At 38.3% G+C, this 18,862-nt stretch overlaps 1 protein-coding gene across 5 annotated transcripts in view; it reads left to right on the top strand.

The window, feature by feature from the left end:
- The window catches only part of sulf2b (sulfatase 2b), a 133,043-nt gene that overhangs the window by 41,649 nt on the left and 72,532 nt on the right, over positions 1-18,862 (top strand). Inside the window, exon 1 of one of the 5 annotated variants that reach the window (XM_034311843.2) lies at positions 9,951-11,063. The exons of the other annotated variants lie outside the window; for them this stretch is intronic. The gene's annotated coding sequence lies outside the window, so the exon portion shown is untranslated. Of the gene's footprint in view, positions 1-9,950; positions 11,064-18,862 lie in introns of those variants that run through there. 5 annotated transcript variants of the gene reach the window in all.

Genomic DNA, 18,862 nt, shown 5'->3' with positions numbered 1-18,862 from the left:
ATCATGTCCGATCAAGTCAAGAAATGTTTTAGGAACAAACTTACAACAACCTGGTTGCACGAGTGTACACACCCTTTTATAATGAGGCATGTGACTGTGCTCATTAACCAATCACATTCAATCTCATGTTCAAAATTAATTATCATACTGATTATGATTATCATATCTGATTAACCCCAAAGATCAGATTTACTTGACAACTTCTTAGTTTCATCTGAGTGCTAAAGCCATTCTATGCAAAGAGCTTACAAAGCATGTATGGGATCTCATTGTTGAAATGTATTAATCGGGAGAGGGATACAAAAGAATTTCCAAAACATTGGAGGTACCATGAAACATTAGGAAGGCCATCATCAATAAGTGGAGAAAACTGGTTGCCACAGTGACATTACCAAGAACAGGATGTCCCTCCTGATAAGAAAACTTATCAGGCTGACAAGAGACCTGTGACAACATTAAAGGAGCTGCAGGATTATCTGCCAAGCACTGGTCACTCCCTGCATTTGAAAACAATCCCTCATATTCTTCACATGTCTGGGCTATGGGATAGGGTGGCTAAACAGAAGCCCTTTCTCATTAAAAAAAAACATCCAAGCCTGCCCAAATCACCACAAACCATGTGACAAAATGTGTTAGAGTCTGACGAGCACAAAGAAGACAGATTATCAACCAAAGTTATCAACCAAATACCCACTGTGAAGCATGGTGGTGGAAGCATCACGCTATGGGCTGCTTCTTTTGAGCTGGGACTCAGGCTCTAGTCAAGGTAGAGGGAATCATGGATAGCTCCAAATACCAATGTATTTTGGCACGAAACCTGTAGGTTTCTTTTAGAAAGCTGAAGATGAAGAAAAATTTCAACTTCCAGCACGATAATGACTCAAATCACAAATCAAAAAAGCCAACAGAGGAATGGCTTCAGAAGGATAAGATCAAATTTTGGAATGGCCCAGTCAGAGACCAGATCTAAATCCCATCAAAAACCTGTGGAATGACTTGAAGAGGGCTGTACACAGGAGATCCTGATAGATCTGGAGCATTTTTTTGCAAGGAAGAGTGGAATAAAATTGCCAAATCAAGATGTGCTAAGTTGGTAGACTCTTACCCAGAAAGACTGAGTGCAAGGTATTGGTTAAGGGGTGTGCACACTTATGCAGTCAAGTTTTTGCACATTTTTTCTTTTTCTTTCTCCTCCTAAAATGTTTCTAGTTGTTTTTTTCACCTGAATTCTGTTGACTGCTATATCACATGAAAGGTGGAAAAATATCTGACGTGATTTATTTTGGTTTCTTTTTTGTTTTGCATCACAAACACCTGTGATTTTGACAGGGTGTGTAGACTTTTTGTATCCACTGTAGATTCTCATCTCCTCCTTAGTCCAGCTGTAACACCATCCTGGTTTTTATTTTTTTACACTAGTGTGTGACGTTTTTGGAGATATGTCCAAATTTATGCATAAATGCAGTGTTTCTCCTCTTGAAAATGTTTATATTGTCAGTTTTGCACCATTTCACATATCCACAAATAAAGCCACTAAAGTGAAACAGTTTACCCGTAATTGCTGTTTCCAACACATATACATCAGCAAACATTTCAATGCACTTTAATGCATTTTTCATAAAACCCTTCAGACAGAAACCTGCTTTATGAAGTTTCTGATGTTAATCACTTTCATCACTGCTTTATTATTCATTACACTGCTGTTGAGTTCCCAACAGTGCCGACAGTCTATATGCTTCTGTGGAACGATGTGCTAAAAACAACCTTGAGTAAGTGAGGTCTGACATTGCAAGCAAGTTTTCAGTGTCCTCATTTTCTCTCGAGTTATTTTTTCCCATCAGTGCGGCATTTGTCCATCTGCCTTCAATAAAAGTACCTTTGCTTTTAGTTTCTTAAAAACTAGTGAAGACACGTAAGAGTATAAGAGAGCGAGAGAGAGAGAGAGAGAGAGTACATGTCCCGTACACGTTCTTGAATGGACTATGTACAGAGAGACGGCAAACTCCATGTTTGCATAAGTGCTACAATATGCAGATTTGTTTGCTAGAGACTAGAGCATTCCCATTTAAATTGCTGAATGTCTTTGTCCAATACACACAAGCTTTGCATGATGATCATATCCTCTAGCTGTGCACCTGCATGGAAGTACTTCATGTGGTCATGTTTCATATTAATAATTAATCTTCCCTATTTGTGTATAACAGTGGAATCAGAACTGCCTGCACATCTCCAGTGAGCTTTCTCCTGATCACTAGCTTGATCTCAGCCACATCCTTTCTTGATTTTGCTTTAGTTCAGCTCCAATGGAAACTGTGCATTAGTAGACCTTTTATGAGCAAATGAGCTCATGTTTGGTGCATGAATGAGGTACATTGTGGCAAAGGTGAATGGTGCAGGAGTTTTCTCTTACTCTTGCATGATGAGCATAGACAGAGAGAAAGAGAGAGAGAGAGAGAGAGAGCGAGAGAGAGAGGAGGAGACAGACACTTTGCTCTCTCCTTCCCTTCCGTAGGCCACACTTTTCAACCAGCCTACCATTTTTGGTCGCATAAATCCGTCAAGTTCACAGTCACGCCTGCCACTACACAGCATGCTCTGTGAATATGCGCCTCCAATATAATGACAGCATTTCACACTGTTCCAGACCATTTTATGCCGTACTGGCCTGTCTAACACCAGCCTGCAATACGCAGAAAGAGCAGCAAATCACTGTCACTACAAGGCAGCCACGTGAAGTGAAAGCTTTGAAATTACCACCAGAAGCAGAGTGGTTTTTAGAAATCCGACCTCAGATCGCACCATGGTCACACAGCATAGACAGAACACTGTTATTATGACTGGCCAATTTGTTATTTGTTAAATTGAATGTGTTTCATGCTCAAATGTTGAAGGAGAAAGGAAGCAATATGCAAGAGGATGTGGCCACAGCTTTCATGACGTGGCATTGTGGGGAACTTCTGGTAAATGAGTTATAGGCATAAAGTGTGAGTCAGAGATATGGAGAGAACTTCGTTGTTCTCACACACTGAGAACTTGCTGTTCTTACACACTGATTTGTGTGACTATGTTCGTCCTGGTTGTTGTTTCATTAATCCTGCAGACAGATGATCTAGAACCTCAGATGTAGGTCAGTGGGTCGCTAAAACAAGACAAATAGATCAGAACGAACTCACACACCCACACACACAAACATGTTTTAAAACATAAGTCAAGAGTGCCATTGTCAAGTCCAAGACAAGTCCAAGACCACGACTAACCAAGAGTGAATCAAAATAGAATCATAAGGTAGTTAAGGCCAAGTCAAGTTCAGGTCCAAAGCAAAGTGAGACAAAGTCAAGACAGAGATCGGAAAACATCATATCTTTTTCGAGGCCAAGCCTTTACTTCAACTAGTTGGCTTCATTTGTGCATATCGCCAATGATTAGACTGTTTTCTAGAAGAACAAATTACTTCATGTCAAACTAGTGCATGTGAAAAGACAATACAAAACATTATTTTTACAAACTCTCAGTTGAGACCAATACTTAAGACCAAGAGAAGTCCAAGTACAAATTACAATAATTCCAAAACAAGTACAAGTCACTACAAAAAATATCTCGAGACAGGACTGGAGTTCAGCAGCCTCACTAAAACATCAATACATCTATTAAGGTACTAATTCTGTACATTTTTTAAAATGCACATTAGAGGCAGGATTGTTCTTATTTTAAAGGAATATTGCAATTTTATTCAAAGGATGGCTTTAACTGACCCTGACTGTGGATATAGAGACAGGACACAAAAAGCTTTTATACTATAAGTGCTCTCCAGAGTATGTATAGCTATTTGATTAAGGTGCATATCATCATCCCTTATGCTTTGTGACATGATAACCACTGACATTTACTGTATGTTTCCTTATTGATAATGACTTTACAGTGAAAGCTGAGATGTGCAGTTGCTGTATATTCAGTCTTTTCATATGGTTAGGTACATGTATCCCGTTTGACTTAAGGAATTGATGCATTTGTTGTCATGCGGAATCGTCTTTTACATAAAACATTGCATAAAATATTTTCTTGGCCAGATCATCGTGTAGCTGATTAAGCACTGCATTATAAAATGAAGCCTAGGTGAGAAATATCAGTGTGCGATGTTACTTGGCTCTTGGTGAACAGGAGAAACCCTTTATAAATCACCATGAAGCCTGTACACTTGCACTTTTCCTGTTTTTGTTGTAGTGAACATGTTGTTTTTTGACTCCTTCTGCTGTTTTGGTCCCATCTGTGTCGCTGCTATTCATGTTATTTGCTGTCTTCTTTTACAGTCTTAATCTAAAGTGTCGTTTGCATTGTCCTCCATTTGCCCTCTTACGCTCTCTCTCTCCCTGTCTCTCTCTCTCTCTCTCGTTCACTCTCTCTGCCTCTCACTTTTGTTTTCTAGACAGCTGTATAATTACAGAGTCTGCTCTGTCAGAGTAAAGCATTATTTTTCAGGTAATGTGGTGCTACCTGATCCAGGAGGAAATGTGTGTGTGTGTGTGTGCGTGTGCGCATGCTTATTTGTGAGCGAGAGTAGTGTTTTAAAAATGACTTTAGAAAGATGACCCATGTTATATTTGTGGACTAGAATAGTCAGCCTCAGGGGAGCACTACTAGACAATATGAGCTCTTAAATACATTAACATACAATACCAGGACATTCTGCATTGTGGGTGTGTCTCTGTATATCACCACATACACACACACTCCCTGGAAATGCAATTTTATATTTGCCATCTATAATACGTTCTTTCCCTGAGAAGGAGTAAACACAGCTTGGTCTACTCACAAGCACTACCACACATACACACTTAGACATAAGAAAGAAAGTGATTGGCATATCTTCCTCCTCTCCTTCTCTCCTTCTCACCATTCACTGCACTTTGACTAAATAATATTTGTCTTAACCCTTAAAGAAAAGTCACATGACCTTCTCATGTGAAAACTCAAATGAGTCACGTGATTTGTTTAACATGTGGTTTTTAGACATTTCAAATGCTTCGCGTTTTCCACGTGTGGTAGAATTTCATGTTATTTTATTTTCACATGCGTTTTTTTTTTTTCATTTATTTTCACGTTAGTTTTGTAGGGCATGTGATTTAATTTTTCTCACCTGACTAATTCATTTTCACACGTGACCACATAGTCACATGATGTCACACCTGTACCTGCACATGTTATTCACGTGATTAATCATGGGCCATGGTACATACTGTGTTACTCATGTAATCACATGTGAAATGTATATGAATATTCCATGAAGGAACATACCAAATATAACTCCCAGTTTTAAAATGCGGAATGTCTAGTGTACATATTTTTTCTCCTAACTTGCTTCTCTAGTGTACACGGCATACTCCGCCCCTTATACTACGTAGAGAGAACTGTGACCAAGACTTTAGAGAAGTGTGCACAATGAAGTCCCCACTTCAGTTTCAGTGGTTTTAGTATATTATTCAGGTCATAACCCATAAATTCCCAGGAACCATCAGCTTAGACTTACACGCCTTACTTCCGTTACTACATTTGGTATCTTTTCTCTTAGTTTCACCGCAGTTACTGAATAATTCATAGACATTAGTGAATAATATGCTTTAAGATGAGTAACTGTAATAAATGGTGAGTTTTTTGTCTCGGTTAACATAATACTAACATCATGCTGAGCCTCCCAGTGTGAACACACCACTTGCAATGAAAGTACACAAAGTACACTGTTTGCAAGAGCTGTATAACTGTAAGGCAGACAAGTTATTATGTGAGGCAGAAAAGCATAAGTTTTGCACACAAATAAGATCCCTAATGTAAGAGCGTGTCAGCTCTCATTCCACACTCATTAATATTCCAGGAAGTGTTCGGCCATGTTCGGTCTAATCATACTCTCTCTCTCTCTCTCCCTTTCTCTTTCTCTCTCTCTTTCCATTTTATTTTCCTGTCTTCTCTTTATGAGGAAATGAGTCACAGCTACTTGTCAGAAATCCTATTTAATGCACAACACACCTCAGCCCATACTGGCCCATAGTGCTGTAAACTCTCAGCATCTGCTGTGAATAACGGAATGTTAGCATTCTGCTGCGTTTAGCTCCGAAGCAAAAGCTCGCTTGATCTAAAAAAAAAAAAAAGAAAAGAAAATAGCTGAATATTTATACAGCATCGGAGTTGAGAGATGATATCCCTTCATTGATATTCTGTGCTTACATTTCTCCATTATTGTTCTCCCTGCCTCTAATACAACCCATGCATAATGGGGCAGGAGATGCAAAGTCAGCATGTTCTCAAAGACGTCTTCGTCCTGCTCCTGGAGCCTTGAGTTACTCTGACATAGTCCTAGCCATCTGTCTGAGAGAGAGAGAGGGAGAGAGAGACAGAGAGAGAGAGAGAGAGAGAGAGAAATGAGGTGATACTGAAAACAGAATGGAGGATGAATTTTTCAGTGTCTTGCATATTTCAAACATATCAAGTCATAACTGTCAAGCTGTAATGGTCTTCAGCTATATTTCATATAAACACATTCTGCATAGTCAAAGTGTTCATTTCCCGTCACTCCTTCCCCTTAAGTGTGGCAGAGTTTGTGAGTTAAAACAAGATATTTTAGTAGCGAGGGGGAAAAGTAAACAAGCCTCACTTTCAAATGAGCATGTGGAGAACATTTTGATAAGCTCCTTTCCTACCCCTCCTCTCTCGCTGTCATCCAGAGTCCAACAGCCCAGCTTTACATTTGTACCAAGACTGAGAGAGAGGAAAAATGAAAGAGTGAAAGTAGGGCTGACATACAGTGGAAAAAGAGAGAAAAGCCAGGCAGGCACTTCAAAGGGGGCCAGCTAGTCATTTTGTGTGTGTGTGTGTGTGTGTGTGTGTTATTTCGGCATGTCTGATTGCTTGAAAGTGGCTTCAAACACTGCTTCTCATGCACAACAAAGGTGCAGCAGTTGCTTACCTAGTAATTGTCTGTTTGCTGTTAGCTCAGTGACAGACTACAGAAGTACAACTTTTACTCAGCTAATTAGCACTGACCATCAGTTATATTAATGCTTATGGAAAGGTTGCTCTTTTTTCCCCCAAGACCCATGTTTTGTTTGTTATTAGCAATGAATAAAGAATTTCTTTGAATCTATACAATCAATGAAATGACCGTTTTTTAAAAAAATGTAGAATAAAATGATTAGTCCAAGTAGATATGAATGATAAATATCAAACATACTGCATGTAATACAACTTGCTAATACTGTTTATAAGTAAGAGTAAAATTATAAGTAATACCACTGTTAGCTCTGGTCCACTAATTTGATTGGTTGAGAGGCATTCTAAGAGTGCTTATATTTGCTATTTGCACTTCCTAGCTCAAAACCGTTACTACACTAGTGTTAGCAACATCATCAGCGGACATGGCAAACAATAATTTTCAAGAATATAACTTTTGGCTTAAAATATGAAAGCTCATCAAATGAAGACGAAAAGGATGGAAGGGTTGCCAATTTTCCTGGAAGCACCTTTAACGGGAATGTACAGATCAATGTGAGCTAGCTAGCGAACTAGCCGACATGCTACAAAATGAGTGGGGCTTTTTCAGAAGCCATAGCACATTTGGCCATATTGTGTCTGAAATGTCACTTACTCAATATTAATTTCTTGTTTATAGAACTGTTGTATAAAAGCAGTATCACACTCGCAGTCATGCAGATATACTGAATATCAGCACGGCTGTGATTTGGCCATAGGCACGAGGCCACAGGGCGAGTTTTAAAGATTTTTCTTACATTACTCCTCTCAGTGATGATTTTCTGATTAATACAAGACCCTGCCTTTAAGCTCCCTCATGAGAACTAGTCAGAAACACAAACAAAAAATCAATAATAGAAGGGGATAAAATAGAAAACAGAGCTTTATTGTGATGAATATGACTTGGTCAAGAGAACCACAGCTGCAGCAGACCTGAACAGTATCTCCCAGCAGGACCAACATCCTGACTAAACCCTCACAGAGGAAAACCACACGAGGACAAACACCATTTGTATGGAGAACAAACTTACACAGCATGAGGAATTCTGGGTTTGATTCACAACATGCTTGTGGTTGAGCTATTGACTGTCTGTTGATTTCAACCTTTAATAAATTCCAGATAGATTAGCTTTTAATTTCCAAGCATGTTATAGCCCACTATTTTTTTTTTTTTGATTTGTTGACTAATATTGATTACAATAATAAAGCAGACCAGTAAGCTCTTAGACGACAATGGATCAAGCTTTTCAATAGCTGTGTGCTTGTAATTGAATGTGGACCAGATTTCTATACAACCTAATGAAGATGTATAGTAAAATCTGGTGGAAAAAATAAACACATGGTGAGTCCTGTATTTGTCTGGTCCTTGCTCGGAGGAATATGGTTGCTTAAACATAAGCAGTAACATATGTTAAAAGGGAGAAAAAACATTTATTTATTAAAGAGTAGGCTCGGTCAGGCAGGATAAGATTAGGGTGGGTTTATGTTTTGAAAGACAAATCACAGTGTTAGCTTTGTGTGTGTGTGTATGTGTGTGTGTGTCTCCTGCTGCGAGTGGTTCTTAGGAAGGGGAAATGAATGGCCATGTTCCTGTGATGAGAGCTTCAGCCATAAGCTCCCCTGAGCGCAATGCAACAGCTGTGATTTAGTACCTTCACCCTCCCCTCTGCATGCCACATCCTTCATCTTACTGTCACCTCTGCCTCATCAGCAATGTGTGTGTGTGTGTGTGCGTGTGCACAAAGACCAGAATTAGCAAGCAAGGTGTGGCAGTGTCGTGACAGTACAGTAAGTTAATAGAGGGAGGGGCTGCCCCATTGGGGGCTCGATTAAAGTATAATACACTACTGCTACTACTGAAACACCACTTTAATTTTTTTTTAATTTTTTTTTTTACAAAGTTGAATAACAGTTGCATTTCAAATGTCAAGCTACATATTTATATACTTGAATTATACTTGTATGAATGTTCTTTAAAATGTGAAATTCTTTGTGCCATATGGAAAACGGGGTGCTGAAAACTTTTCATACCTTAATTCTGTGTGTCTGAATTAAACCTGTGATATGACAGAGTGAAAAAAAAAGCTCCAGAGTGTTACTTCTGCCTTTCAAGACAGATGGGGAGCAGTGATATGGTAACACATGCAAACACACACATTCATATATAAGCTCTTGTCCTCACACATTTGCTCACGTGTTTGACTTACAGTATATTCTTTCATTTGCATAGGTATTTGCTATATTTGTCTTCAAATTAAGACACGCAGAATAGAATATTCTGACTGCATTTAATAACAGCTACCAGTAACTATAATAGTAAAAGAAAAACCACAAACAGTGGAACACGTATGTCAGGCTCAATATTATTTGCGATATGAATATGTACTGAAAATACATATTTATTTTATTTTTTCATATATTTCTTGTCTGTTCTTTTGTGTGAGATAGTAAGAGATATTGAGGAGAAAAAAGGGTTCAGACAGAGGAGCAGGTGCTATTTGACATCTCATTTGTCCTTGCAGAGAGCGCTTCCTCATGCTCTCAATCTCTCGTGAGGTCAACGCACACAGCTGTCGTTGTCATAAAACTTAACTATTTGCAAGCAAAGTGTCACTTCTAGATTTATATGTGTCAGCACTGATGGTCCTCTGGTGTATTTTGTGTGCTGATGGGTTATACTTAATCTCCTTCCAGAACCTCCAGTTAGAAAAAGGCAGATTTGTTTGACCTCTCTCTGTCTCTTGCTCTGTTTCTCAGTTGTGTGTGTGTGTGTGTGTGTGTGTGTGTGTGTGTGTGCGTGTGTGCAGTAGATCTTGTTTCAGTGGTGCCTGTGTGGCTCAGTGTCCAACTCCTTTTATGCCCCTGTTCCCTTCTTTTTATTTCATCCATTACGGACTCCTTAGACTTTAGAGCTCTAACTTTTACTGTTGTTTGAGATACTTTTCAAGGGTAAAGCCCTTTACAAGTTATTCAATGCTAAGTCAAATATCGTTAGTCCTGAAATAGTAAGGCCTATTAATGAGGCCATTTTCCATTTTGCCAGTGCACTTAATGGATACTTGTGTGTGATAGAGTTGGGCTACTATTAGGCCATCCTGCACATCCTGTTACACTCGAGACTTTCAATATGTCCTGTATATTAGTGTACCACAGGAAATGGCTAACTAAAAAGCATTGTTTCATGTCTTAAAATGTTCATATATCACTCATTGTTTGACAACAGTTAAAATAGGTAAGCTAGGTAACATATTAGCAAGTTACAAAAATTTATGATGGTCTTTAAAGTTCAGTTTTAGTGCAGCATTACTTTATACAGTACACTCTATATTGATTTCCCCATGACATATAATCCCAATTAAGTCCATTTTAGTTTGAGGTGGCAATACTACAAAATGTGGTGAAGTTGAAGGCAGTGAATACTTATGCAAGCTACTGTAACTATATGGCAAGCTAATACAAATGGATATAATTGGCTTTGGCAAGTAAGTGGACTGTATAAATCAGCATAGATAAGCTCAGGTTTGACTACCTGCACTGAATTCAGAATGAATACCTGACTTAATGAGCAGAAAAGCCTGCATTATATGCATTACAGTGTATTTCTGCTATGCTATGTATATGCAGGATGTGTGTGAGCGCACGTTCTGCATGTATGCATGCTACAACTTATCTGGGAATAATCTTTATTTTGTGTCCTTCTTAAAAATGTGTGTCCCTTTATGTGTTGGCAAATTGTGAACTGTGGCTGTCTATGTAGGTATAGATTACACTTTAAGTCCTCTCTCTGCTGGGAGAGAGAAATCAGGGCAATTAGGCATATCCGATGGGGGCTTCTATATGCATTATTAATCAAATAGGTCATTAGCATGCTGCTAGCGCTCTGGAAAGCAGATCCTATGTCAATGTTCTCCTGCAGTGCCAGTACCAGTTAGCCTTATCGCAGCGCTCGCAGCATGGGGGAAATAATGGAGAGCCAAAGCCAGCAGTGGGTAACCTGGACCGGGCAACAAGCCAATAACAAGGGCGGGTTGCTGCTACTGTTTATGGTAAAGAATATGCCTTTTGACTTATATTAATGAAGAATACTGTAATATTAATTGAGAAATGTCATCAGTAGGTTTTCATTGCTGAACGATATTTTGGTAGTGGATGTTTAGATCCTGAGAAATATGTCAACTACAGTAATTCTGGCATTAGTTCATTTTTGCCAGAAATAATTCAACTCAACTCATAATTCAGAAATGTGATTTTTTGAATTGCTAAAATTGCTAGCTCTTCATGCATGGCTGATTTCATGTGTATAGATTGTTGATTGTAGGATCAGTTGGTATAAAATGGGCTAGCAGGGCTAGGGCTAAAAACAAGCCTTGATTTTTTGGCATCCACATCTTAATTTCAGTTAACAAATGTCTTTTTTTTGTGGATTTTGTTTTTTTATTTTGGTGGAACCAGGTACAACAGCACCACTAGTGGTCATAAAAATACACAGCATGAAGTAGAGGCTGGGGCTGAATTCTTTCTAGCTCAGAGTGTAGATTCACACAAACTATCATTGACAGTCACGTGATTACATATTGTGAAACTCCTCTAGATTTCATGTGATTCGCTGACACATCCGTAACACATCATCAGCAGCGATAGGGAAGGCGTATGTGAAATACAGTAGCAGCTGTTATAGACATGAATGAGGTAGATTACTGTCTCAACCAATGATTTTTCAAAATACCTTTGGGGAAGGCAAGCATTGCCCGATCAAGATACAAATTACACCATAGGACAAATGCCAGCATCATAATTTCTGTGTGGTTTGAATGAAAGTAATTAAATGAAAATCAAAGTAAGTGGTAAGTGCAGCTTTTCTGTTTACTATGCTTGCTATTCGGAAGAGACACAGCATTGACTACAGATTTGAAACCCTTAAAATAGCGATCATGAATGGTGTTGCCTATCTGTCTTTCAATGAGTTGTGTTCCTGTATGTCTGTTTTATGCCTATGACGAATCTCCATGCTATAAGGCTCAACCCAAATGGTTTCATAGTATTAGGTATAGATAGCAGAATTTTTTAGCCCTAGCATTCAGTATCATGACTAGCTCTAGCTGATTGTTTCAGATTTGTTCCTTATTTGTTTGGTCACATTTTCTATTTAAAACATCATCTTTATCAGGACGTCCAGGGATTCGAGGAATGTGAATTTCCGACCAGTGAACATCTGAGATGAGGGGATTAGCAGAGATTTTTCATCACAGGATCCACCTGATGGGCTTGCTAGCTAGCTAACTGAACTGAATCTTGGCACTTGAAATGCTAACAAACTTAGGTAGCTAGTGTTAGCGATTAACAAAATAGTTCTGAATGTTATTTTCTGACAGGTTTGGCTACGGAGGATATGACAAAACAAATCATGACACTGAAATACTACTTAAACTAGTTTGATAGCAGTTAGCTAGTAAGGATTCGGGGAATACAACAGGGTATGGGAGCATTTCCAAATCACATTTTTATAGATATTGCTGAAATTTTTAATGAGGGTAAAAATGTGGAGAAGTTTCTAGGCCATTAGTTGTCCAAATATTATTTTAATGGTTTCCATCACCAGGCATAGATTTTAAGAGTCAAAACAAGTCAACTTTATTTATGTAGCGCATTTAAATACAAGTACATAAATAAATTGAATGAAAATATTTAATAGATCAATAAGAAAGACACTAAATGACAAGAAGCATTTTTTTAATTCCTTCATATTTTTTATGTATATATTTTTCTTTATATTATTCTTTTTATTTTTCTTTATATATATATATACATATATATATATATATATATATATATATATATATATATATATATATATATATATATATATATAATTTTTTTAATGTATATATTTTTCTTTATATTTAATATTTTTCTATATTTTCTTACTTTATGTCGGAACAGTTGTATAAAGCATTTCACTGCAAGTTGTAAAATTATGGTTACGCATGTGACAAATGAAATTTGAATTTGAATTTGATTTGAATTTGGCAGCACAAGATAGGACAGAACAAGACAAAACAGAAGAATGTTTAGTATTTAACTATTAATACTGGACATCAGTTCATCAGTTCAACTTCACATAGCCCGCAGAGCATATTTTATATTAGCACTTATGAGGTGATAACACTCACTGGGCCAAGAGTTCTGCATGACTGTTGTGTAACATAATGAGCTACAGGCCATGCAGCTGACCCCAGGTGAGTCACACAAGATGGTGAGTCATTATTAGCAGTATTAGAGCTGGACTCAGGGATAGCATGGAGTCTGTGGGTCTGACTATAGTCCCAGAGGCTGCACTGTGCTCTATTACTGTAACCGATTTCACTAAGACAGGGTCGTTTTAGGAGCAAATGGAGGTCACTGAGTTCACTGATGAAGTCTGACTCAGATTATTTAGTTTTCCCTGCTTTTGGAACCCTCAGGTGAACTTTGGTGGTGGGTTAATTTGCAGTGCTACAATGCAGGCCCACACACACTTACAGTAGGTTTTCCCTTATGAGATGAAGTAGAGGTGGTGCGGTAAGATGTGGGCTGGAAATTCTGCCGAGTTTATAAAAGAGGAGTTTAGAGCTTGTTTGTAATTAAGGAGATGATTAGCACGGAGGAGAGCAAAACTGACAGAGGTGTCAGTATCAGCAGCACTGTGGTGTCTAAGATGGGCTAGTTTAGTATCTGCACACACATGTTTTCATTATTCCTTTCCTCAACTTTGAAGGAAAAGTACTGTCACTGTGCAGGAAATGATGTGGAAAACCTGTGTGTGTGTAAAATTGGAAGTAGTGCCTGTAATTAAAAAGTTGATTAATATAAAGGGTAGCAAAAAGTGACAGAGGTGCCAGTGTCATCAGACTGTAATGTCTAATATGGGCTAGTTTAATATCTTCACGTTCATTCTTATGTCACCTCCCTCTGTACTGAACAAAAGTACTGTCATCCTGCAGGAAATTAAGTGGAAAGCCTGTGTATGTGTGTGTGTGTGTGTGTGTGGGATGGGGAGTGCTTTATTGGGTTCTGTCATTTTTGATATCTTTATTCCATTGTTGTCCACAGATAAACAAGCAAGGATCAGGGAGGAAACAAATTCTGACCCTGTTTATTCAAGCTATGTTAGAAATCCATCTCTGCATATCTCTCTCTCTCTCTCTCTCTCTCTCTCAGCTGTATTCCCTCAGCTCCCATATTTCACCACTTTCAGTCTATGGCCATTTGTACCCATTTCATGTCCTTGCTGACATTCTACTCTCCATGTATCATAATTGTGTCTGTCATTATGCTGACATTTAGCCCAGACCCTGGTGGCTATCAGCATAGCTCACCAACAAACACAACTCCTTCATGTACATGTGTATGCTGAGGTTGTCAATGATTAATTAAAGATGATGAATTGGTGGTTAGGTGGTGTTAGTGTGAGAAGCTCTCAGATTCATGCCGATAAGTATGAATAATGACTTCATCAGTAGCCAAACGACTGGAGAGAGGAGGTGTATTCCATCATCATCCACCTAACTGCAATTAACATGAATTGCAATTACCACGCTGTATACAACTACACTACAAAAGCAAACAGAAAATTAAAGGAATATTCCAGCATTATTAGCATATTATATAACTATAGTATGGTGCGGTTCATATGTACAGGTGAGAACACAGCAATCTCACTAGGGTGTGGACCAAAAACTGGTCTGAGAACGTCTGAGCGAGGTGGTCTTGTTCTGGTTCCAATTGAACTCTAGCAGAAAGCATTTGGACCCTGAATCGATCCAACTGCACGAAGTGAACCAAACATGCCATGTATTCCCTGCAGCATTTTTCCCTAGATCTGCTAGAACTCCTAAACTAAGCCGTGAGGTGCAAACAAAGGACAGAGCTGTAGCACTGCAGAAATGCCATGTGTGGAGATTTGGACCAACAAACAAAATAAAAGCAAATAAACAGCTGATGCAATACACAACATGTTTTAACCTGGTTAATTTATATATCATATATAACATATCATATCATACATATCAAGGTTGTTTTTGAGTACAGCTTAGTGTTCTCTGTTATCAGTTGATTTTTATGATTTTTTTATAATGTCCAATTGTTCATGGCTTGTTTACTTTTTACCACCTCCATATTTCAATTAATGAAGTTGTTTTACATGTGTATTTTCAGCCCTACATGCCCCCAGGCAAGGTTTTGTTGTTTTTTTTGTTGTTGTTGTTGTTTTTGCTTTTTGGTTCGCTTAATGATGTGCAGTGAGAAAACAATATACACCGATGTGCCATAATTGTGTTTTTCTGCCTATAACATAGTATAATGCCCCAACTCTAAGAAACTATACATATATTCCACCTAAACATTTTTACTTTTTAATTTTGCCTAGGTGGTTCCCAAAAGTCTCAGAGCACTAGTGAAAATGCTTCTATCTTTGCATTCTTTTCTAATATAATACAACAGTTTTCATTTCAAATTATATTATTGACAACAACCTGAGTGAAAAGTAGAATCTTTGAAATATTTACATGAATTTCAGAGTTTCTTAGTATTTGCTTTAATGACAGTGTGACTCGAGCTGGCATGGACTCTACAATTTTGTGCAAAACCTTATGATCCATTTTAGATCAAATCCATCGGAGTTTCGTCTGGACACATGCTTCAATAGAAGAGATTAGGCATGAGGAAAATCTGACCTTTTGTACAAAGCAGTTAACATGGTCAATATCACACATCTGCTTACATTTAAATAGAGACCTAGAAAAAGTGCAGAATATTGAATATTAAATATTAGGATTTACTTTCTTTTTTTTTTTTTTTAAATATTTCAAAATTGTAAAACTTTCTGTTTATTTCCAAATTTAAATGGAAAAAAATCCCAGATTTTCAGTGGTCTCAGACTTTTGGACCCCGCTGTATATGCGAAAGAGAAACCTACATATACATTGTAGAAAATTTCCCAGCCTGCCACACAAAAGTCTTTCTTACTAAGAAACCAAAAGTCTACTTATCTGTCTACTTCAATTTGAGGACAATAAAAAATCTTCATATAATTAAAAGGTCTTTGATATGTAGCGCAGAAACTCAAAGCTGTTCAAAAAGAGTCAGCTTTTACAACAAAACCTTCACAGAAACAAAATCCATTGCCATCACTGATGCAGTAATATCAATGAGTAAATACTTCCATTTCATTCACAAGTTGGTTTGCTTGTTGACTGTGCTCATGCCCCAGTGACCTAATGTATTCCTAATCTGGGGTGTTCGGCTCCAGTTCCAGCTTACATGGTGTTAGATAATTAGCCTGAGCTCATTATAGGGCTCTCATATGCTCTGAGGTAATGTGAAGAGTGGATGGGAATGCAACAGCTAGAGCGAGAGTGAGAGAATTCACAGCACGGACAGTCACTGAGGGTTTCTCTCGCTTTTTCTCTCTCAACATCTCGCTCTCCTCCCTCAGCTGAGTCACAGCTTGGCGGAGATGGAGAGACCATTAATGAACTGTCTAATTCAGAGTGATTGGTGTGTTTTCATGTTCGGGGTGAAGCGACGTCATGTTTGCAGAGGCAGCCGCAGGAGAAATAAAGTGTAAGTGTATATAAATGCTCACACTGTTTTTGTCGTATGTAGTGCAGCAAATGAAATGAAAAGATAGAAATAGAGTTTCCGATTTTATGAGAATCGTGATCTCCCTGGGTGACCGTGTGTCTACAATCCATTTCAATACTTTATGAAATATAGGAGAATAATAACATGAAAGCCTTCTTTTTCTGGAGCTGAATTAATATTTCACACTTTGAAAGGAACACTGAAGAAGCAGTAATTAGTTTACCTCAGAACTCAGATTGGTGGAGAGGATGGGATTGGAGGAATGTGTGGAGAAGGTGACATGATGGTGTTTGACAGCGTGGAGATGAGACGGGCTGTTTGAGCAGTTGGTCAGTAATAAAATGTGCTTGCAAGATATCATATGAAGAGATAGAGAGAGAGGAAGAGAGAGAGAGAGAGAGAGAGAGAATATAATACAGTATACAGCGTCTTGCACTGACTTCAATCTGTACCCTGTTCATATTACTAGCTTTCAATTATGGATTACTGTGCCACAGAATGATTAATTTTTCTTGGTGAAAATCCAATAAAAATAGTCTAAGAGGTGGTTAGGTGGTGTATTGCTGGTGATGGTCATGTGGGCAGTGGTAATTCAGTGGTTTTAGGCTCTGAGCTAGTCATCGAATAGCTGGGAGTTCAAATCTCAAGACTGCCAGAAAGCCATTGTTGGTTCTTTCAGCAACCCAGAGATGTTCACAAGTCATCTTTCAAAGTCCAAGTCAAGTCTCTAGTCTCTGAGCTGAATTCTGAGTCAGGTTTCACTTCTTTAAGCTGAAGTCTGAGTCAGGTTTCACTTCTTTAAGCTGAAATCTGAGTCAGGTTTCACTTCTTTAAGCTGAAGTCTGAGTCAAGTTTCATGTCTATAAGCTGAATTCTGAGTCAAGTTTCGTGTCTATAAGCTGAATTCTGAGACAAGTCTGAGAGAAGTCTCTAGTCTTTAGTCATGCACTTTAGTTAATACTCAAATTGTTTGCTGTAGGTGTTTTATCACACATGAATAAAACACTCCTGTATAATTTCTTTGGGAAAGCAATGCAGTGTACATTGTACAGATTCCAACATATCCCCAGTAAATGTCAAAAACTATAAACACCATAGGTAACAAAATAACAGACTAAAATTTCATGAGTTTTAGTCAATTTTTGAGTCAGTCCAATTGCAAGTCAGTCGATGTGCGACTGAAGTGTGACTCGAGTCTGAGTCCATAAAGACTTGCCCATTTCTGCCGCATCCAACTCGCCAACTATGAGAACCGACTGTTCACTTACCGTCTATTATACAACAGTTAGTTCCGACATGCTATAACGTGAATGGGGCTTTTTCAGAAGCCATAGAACATTTGGCCATATTGTGTCTGAAACGTCACTTACTTGATATTAATGCCTTGTTTATAGAACGATTGCATAAAAACTATATCGCACTCACAATCGTGCGGTTACGCTGAATTGTATACCATGATCACTGCTGTGATTATCTACGGCACTCATCCTGTGGGCTCGTGCCTACAGCCAAAAATTACAGCCATGCTGATATTCAGTATAAACGCACTCTTGCTTGTGTGATATTACTTAAATCCCCTTATCCCAGACCTTGACATGTGCTGTCGTTACGAGATAATGCTGTAACACAATTGTTATGAGATTAACGTTATTCCCTTCATCTGTGAATGGTCATAATGTTTTGCCTGGTTGGTGTAAGTTAGGAGGAGTGTAGTGACCCATGCAGGATTCTAACCAGAGAAGGATGGAGGAAACAATCTGAATTCCTCGGATACAGAAGAGGAGACAGAGCGGTGTAAAACGAGATGGTAGTAGCTTTGTGGATGTCCATACCTAAAGATTAATGGTCTATGAGAATAACCATTACATGAGCATCACCTGTGGTTAAGTAAAAATGGAAGCAATGGCAAGCCAGGAAACTGTCTGAGTTTCCGGAGGAGAATAAAAATCCACACATAGACATTTATACAGTGCTATGTTATGTTCTGTGAACATCATCCGTGTGCCTGAAGAGATGGGGGAAGAACTCGTAGGAGAAAAACTGAAGGAGTGTCTTTCTCTGATTAAAGCTTTCCTCTTTTCTGTAACTTTTCAGCTCTTAATGTTACAAAAAACCCATAAATATACACATATAAACTTCAGAAGAGGTTTACTTGTATGTCTCCTTACCATCTTTTTAAAAGTCTCCTTGTTTTGGACCAATTCTGGTTTTTACTGACCGTAGA

The sequence above is a fragment of the Pangasianodon hypophthalmus genome, chromosome 16 (genome assembly GCF_027358585.1).
Source record: "Pangasianodon hypophthalmus isolate fPanHyp1 chromosome 16, fPanHyp1.pri, whole genome shotgun sequence".
Classification (NCBI taxonomy): Eukaryota; Metazoa; Chordata; class Actinopteri; order Siluriformes; family Pangasiidae; genus Pangasianodon; species Pangasianodon hypophthalmus.
The sequence above is the reverse complement of the archived record's forward strand: the minus strand, read 5'-3'. Positions and strand labels throughout refer to the sequence as shown.